Consider the following 6,902-nt stretch of genomic DNA (forward strand, 5'->3'; position numbering starts at 1 on the left):
TTCCACCTCTCCCATCAACGATTTTCAAAGGCCGGAAAGAAGATTAGTTGGGGTCTAATGACTGTTTTTTTAGGTTCCTGGTACAGAAGAAGAGTTAGACCAGGGTCATAAAACTACCCATGGAAATAGCCAGGAATCCTACGAAAACCTTGGGAGCTTGGAAGCCGAAATGTTTCAGAAAATAGCCCATCGATGTGGTTTAGGGCGTTTGTCAGGTTCTGTAATGATGGGATAGATAGACATTGAATAAACTTAGTCCGTACTATATCATTTGGGAAGCCAACTACTGGATTAACGTTGCCATTAGCCCCGAAGTAGTGTTACCCACAATAAAAGCTTAGGAATTGGAGAATACTGTACAGGAAATCATGTTAGTAGCCGGTGCCAAGTAGAAAACCTGACCATTAAGGGGAATATAGTTAGGGTTGGCGGGCGAGGCGAGCACCACGTTTCCATCAGCGGGAAATGTTTATACCGAGTCCTCCCTTCCTGGCGGGCATCGACGCAGCTCCCACACTGAGGACCTAATGGCGTAGGCGGCGACGGGGAAGCAGGAGAAATAAATATACCTGTTGCCATCCGCTCCTGAGTGATTTTTTTCATTGGTACGAGAAGCTTGCAATTATGTGATGAGTTTAATGGTGCGGCAGTTAACAATACGCCATTACGGGATGATTTATGTGCCCTACGTTTTGGTGGGTGAATTAAAACTTATTTGTTTGTATTTTGTATTTGAGGAGTTATTACGTTAGCTCTGAGGTAAGGAAGGGAAGGAATATAAGTTCATGTAAGTCATATCTTTTCGTAGAGTTGGTTTTGAGGTTCTTGAATAAAAAAAAGTGATAATGTTGGTTTGTTAGTATTTGACGAGTTGTTATGTTAGCGTTGAGGCGAAGTGAAGGAATTCAGGGTCTCATGAATCATATATATCTTTTCGGAGGGTTTCCTCCCATGTGTAAAATGATAGATGTTATTGATAAAAAACGCAGACTTGGATATTATAAAAATTCACTGACTGATATTCTCTTCTTTTCTTTCTTTATTTTTACATCTTACATATTGTAAATGTGTACATATATGTTGATGAGCGGGCAACGGCCCGCCGCTGGGGGGTATATTCTCTCTCTCTCTCTCTCTCTCTCTCTCTCTCTCTCTCTCTCTCTCTCTCTCTCTCTCTCTCTCTCTCGTGTGTGTGTGTGTGTGTGTGTGTGTGTGTGTGTGTGTGTGTGTGTGTGTGTGTGTGTGTGTGTGTGTGTGTGTGATTAGAGCGCTTCTCCGTGTCTTATTTGGCCGGCAGCAGTCGAATGTTTAGGAGGAAGAGGATTAGGAGGAAAAGGAGAAGAATGTGGGGGAGGAGGAGGAGGGGCGGCTGTCTGGTGCTGTCGAGGGATGGAAGGTGGCTGTACGAGAGAGAGAGAGAGAGAGAGAGAGAGAGAGAGAGAGAGAGAGAGAGAGAGAGAGAGAGAGAGAGAGCATTGGGACAGTCCTATGTTTTGCACCGGACTGCTAATAATGATTCAAGGTAACACAACATTCTCGACTCTCTGGCATCACCATCATCAAGGCGTGTATAGTACTCGTGTAGGTCCCTCGCTCATGAGGATGACGGGTAGTGAGAAGGCTGAGGTAGGTGGAGAAATTGGGGCGATGGGAGTGGTATCAGTAGGGTGAGGAACGGGGAGGCGAGAGAGGGCATGTCTGTGTGAGAGATAGGGATGGGCAAGTACCATTAATTTGAGTACCGGTAGTACCGGTACCGAAAACTCATTTACCGTTAATACCGGTACCGGTACCAGTACCCAAAGGAGTATTTTTTTTTATCTTAATGACTTCTGAATAAATTCCCAAATAAATTTCCTGTAAAGGAAACTCTCTCTCTCTCTGAATGAAGTGAATATTTATTTTTCGATAAAAAATAGCATGTATATTTATTATGGATGTACTGATCATAGTCTAATAACAATAACAATATTTATTAGCAACCTAAAGATAAAGAATCGGACATCAAGAATTATCCAGTAAAGATCCAAACGGTACAGGTACTAGCGGCAATGCTCAGTGCCGAGTGATCATGAGGCTTCGCGGCACCAGGTACCGGTACCGGGTGCCGGCTGAATAGATTCTTCTCGGCACCAGGTACCGGTACCGGGTGCCGTCTGAATAGATTCTTCTCGGCACCAGGTACCGGTACCGGGTGCCGAGAAGAATCGATTCAGCCGGCACCCGGTGCCGGTACCTGGTGCCGCGAAGCCTCATGACCACTCGGCAGTGAGCATTGCTGCTAGTACCGGTACCGTTTGGATCTTAGTAACGCTCGGCGCTCGCCCGCCTCCATGCGGTATCACCCGGTATAGGCCGTGTGTGGAGACGCTGAGTCACTGCCTTGCTGACCTCCCAAGTTCCCACCATTTTGTCCTGCTTTTCGTTTCCACCACAGCTCCCGTTTCCATTATTTTATCATTTTATTTATTTATTGGATTTATTGGGTAATTCTTGATGTCCGATTCTTTTTCTTTTTTAGGTTGCTAATAAATATTGTTATTGTTATTAGACTATGATCGAGTACCCATATCACCGAGATATCCACTCACTGAGTGGTGATCTCTCTCTCTCTTTCTCTCTCTCTCTCTGAATGAAGTGAATATCTATTTTTTTGATAAAAAAATAGCATGTAAAGTTATTATGGATGTACTCGATCATAGTCTAATAAAAATAACAATATTTATTAGCAACCTAAAAAAAAATCGGACATGAAGAATTATCAATAAAGCCAATAAATAAATCCGAGCAATCTGGTACCGGTACCGAGCAATCTGGTACCGGTACCGTACCGTTTAGCTGGTACCGTTAGTACCGGCACTGGTACCGGTACCTGCCCACCCCTAGTGAGAGATTGGAGGGAGGAGGGGGTAGAGATGGGGGCACGAGGGGTGTGTGCCGCTGAGATTGACGGGGAAGAGAAAAGATGAGGAGGGAAGAGGTAAAGGGAGGGAGTTAATTATATCCAGCGTGGGTGGTGCGGGACGTACGGTGTATAGCCAGGGGCCGAGTGTGATTATACGTCTGGACTTCCGCTCGCTTGAAGGACAAATAACACAGAGGCCATGTAATTGAATAAGTAAGGTTCATGCGACAGTAATTATCACGATGGAAACTGAAGTACAAGCAAAGTGGAGACGACTGTAACAGTGTGTACCAACTTTCTTTCGCTTGTTTAAGGACACGGGAGGTGGTGGCTGAGTGGTCAGCGCTCGAGCGCGACCTCCAGGAGGACGCAGGTTCGCGTCCCGCCCGCCGCTCAGGGTTGGTGATTTTTTTTATTTAAAAAAAAAAATCAGATTTTTTAATTTAAATCAGATTTTTTTATATTTAAATCAGATTTTTTATTATTTTTTATTAATCAGCATAAAGATATTTGGAAACTATATAAATTCTATACATTAGTTTAAAACACATTTTGGAGTGTTCTTCCAGCATGTTGCATCATCTCTCACTTGGTTACAATGTGTTTGAACCTGTCAAGCAGCCCAGTAGCCACTGACCAGGATTGCATCATCTCTCTCAGGCTCTGTCCTGTTCCTCTTACATCATGTTAGGACATAGCCGGACTTGTGCCACTGTGTAGTAGTTTGACTGTTTAGGTGTTACAGGCCAGCCACTCATTCTTGAGCTAACAGCAAGAGCGTAGAGGTGTCACTGACCACAAGGATTAATGTATCTGGTAGGAAGAGTGATCCAGTGTGAGAACATTTTAGCAGAATTCCTTCAAAGTCTGGGAAAGCATCGAGAGCTATATGCAAACAGTGTAAACTGTGAGTTACAATAAATAGTAGCAAGACTGAAAATAACCAAATTTATTGTCATAAGAATTAAAAACCTTATTTTTTAAAGATTTTGAATTTTGATTTCAAAGACTTCTTATGAACTACTTTCAAAGAAGTGTATCATTATTTTTCAAAGACTGCTTTTACAGTATAAATTCAATGTGCTTTTGTTTTAAATACAGGCCATAATATATTTATTTAATTCATTACTTCAGGAAATAAGTACAGTTCATTATAAGTTAACCTCTTTCATTTCCTTTTTTTATAGCATGTGGAATTTTTTGCTATCTTGTATTGTATGGGGGAGGTTGTGGCTGAATGGATAGCGTGACGGCCCCGCGTTCGGGACGACGCGAGTTCAATCCCCGACCGGTGCCACCAAGCTGGGATTTTTCAGCCGCCGCCGAGTGGCTTAAATCTACCCACATGCTGTCCAGAAGACCACCTATCAACCCGGACTTTAGATTCTAGGATTAAAGATGAGCTCCGGGAGGGCAGCATGAGCTAATGCAAGATGGCGCCACAATAAACACTGGCCTGCGCCAGAACGGGCTGGGCCGACCATCAGGCCCCACTGGAAGTATATTCGCCAAGTCTGGAACGCCTCGTCTCCACGGGAAATTAGGACCAATCACAGCGCGCGCTCAGCCAGGCCACGTATTGCCAGCTCGTGAAGTCATTACTTACCCTTTATTTACACAGTTTTATCAAATATATGTTAATTATTTCGTGAGAACACACATATTTTCAACAGTTGAGATGTTTATACTGATGTTACTGATGTCTGACACATTATAACACAGAGCAGGAACACATAACTGATAACCGTGTCGAGCTAAGTTATCTGGGAACACTGACGGAATATCGTCCCTTGCTCCTCGGGCTGTGTTACTTTATTTTCAACGGCTGAGATGTTTCTACTGATGTTATTGATGTCTGATATGCTATAACACAGAGCTGGAACACATAACTGATAACTATGACGAGCTAAGCTATCTGGGAACACTGACGGAGCATCATCCCTTGCACCTCGGGCCGTGTTACTTTATTTTCAACAGTTGAGATGTTTCTGCTGATGTTATTGATGTCTGACACATTATAACACAGAGCTGGAATACATAAGTGATAACTGTAACGAGCTAAGTTGTCTGTGGGGGCGTGAGCTGGATACAAGGGGAGCGTGATTCCGTCTGCCAAAAATTTCATTTTTGCAAGAAAGACACCCACCCACACACACACACACACACACACACACACACACACACACACACACACACACACACATGCATATTGCAAGAAATACACACACACACACACAGTCTGGGGGTCTACTTATAGCCATTAGGAAAAATGTTAGCTTTCAGTTAAGGCACATAAGAACTAACTCTCAATTACAGTAGACAGAGGGAGTGCAACTTTAGGTAAGGAGTTGGTAATAAGCTGTGGTTACACTCCCCCCTCACACTCAAGATATGGCACTGAAGAGCACTTTGATGAGTTGGACAATTTTTTGATAACTTATACCAGTGATAACTATATGCACGTACTTTGTGGTGATTTTAATGCTCATACTCTCACTATGTCTGCCTCTGGTGCTGGTGATGATGATCGGGTGCCTGCCGAGGTACCCCACACAAGTGTAACTGATTATGGTATACCTAAGACCAGGGCAAACCAAGATCTGACCCTAGACAGGAACTTTTATGGCAGGAAACTGGTTAAACTTTGTAAAAATCATCAAATGTTTATATTTAAGGGAAGGATGGGGGAAGACTGTGGCATTGGCAAGCCTACAACTACATACAATAGGCGGTGGCCGAACTGGTAGCGTACTGGGCTCACATTCACCGCGTGATGGACGACGCGGGTTCGAATCCCCACGCTACCACTCGGATTTTTCAGTCACCGCCGAGTGGCTTAAAACTACCCACATGCTGTCCTGAAGACCACCCATCAACCCGGACTCTAGAGGAAGCCGTCCAAGCGAATCAAGAACGAGTTCCGGGGGGCAGCATGAGCCAATGCAAGATGGCGCCACTATAAACACTCGCCTGCGCCAGAACGGGCTGGGCCGACCATCAGGCCCCACCTGGAAGAAGCCTTGGGCCGACCATCAGGCCCCATCAGGAAGATGCCTACCGGCGCAACAGGCAACGACGTAAAAAAAAAAAAAAAAAACAACTATAGATTACATCTTAGGTTCACCAGAAGTTATGCAGTATGTGGTGGTTTTTAGAGTATTGGATTATGATCCGCTATTGTCTGATGTACAATGTGGATTACACGGAAGGATGAAATTTATGGGACCAAGTAATGTACCCGCTGTAAGCATGAGTGCCCAGGAGGCAGAACAAAGGAGAGCAAGTGAAAGGCCAGGAAAGTGGAATGCTGAGAGAAGGGGTTTGTGTATATGTGAGGAATATTAGTGAGTGTAAGGTAATTGAGTTGATGGTTAAGTTGAATAATTTATCCATAGCTGATATTAACCAGGAATTAAAGCAAATATTGATTGACCCTGCACTTTCAACTTTTCCACAACATAAGAAAAAAACATATATCAAAAAGAGCAACAATGCCACTGTAAAGGGTTATGACGAACAATGCTGGAAAGTAAGAAAGGAGTACCATAAAGCTAGGCATAGATATCATTTTCACAGGAATAGTGTAAACTTTAACAGCTTGATTGAGGGAAGCAGAAAATACAAAACAAATCTTAAAAGAATAAAAGACAAGAAGATAAACATAATTAAAGAACTTGGAAATGCAAAAGTGATGACCCTAAAGAATACTGGAAAATCCTTAATGGTCAGAAAAAGAGCCATCAGATCCCCATTACATTAAATGAATTTACGAGCATTTCAGACAGTTAGCGAGTGATGACAACATTGATAATAATGAAGTAAATATTCTAAATGATCATGATAATATAGATAATGAACTCTCACCATTACTTAATGACCCTATAACTAACAAAGAGGTTGCTAGAAATATTTAAAATTAAAAAAAAACAGTAAATCCCCAACATCTGACATGATATTAGATGAATACATTAAAAGTACTGAACATATTTTGTTCCCC

The sequence above is a fragment of the Eriocheir sinensis genome, unplaced genomic scaffold (genome assembly GCF_024679095.1).
Source record: "Eriocheir sinensis breed Jianghai 21 unplaced genomic scaffold, ASM2467909v1 Scaffold1053, whole genome shotgun sequence".
Lineage (NCBI taxonomy): Eukaryota > Metazoa > Arthropoda > Malacostraca > Decapoda > Varunidae > Eriocheir > Eriocheir sinensis.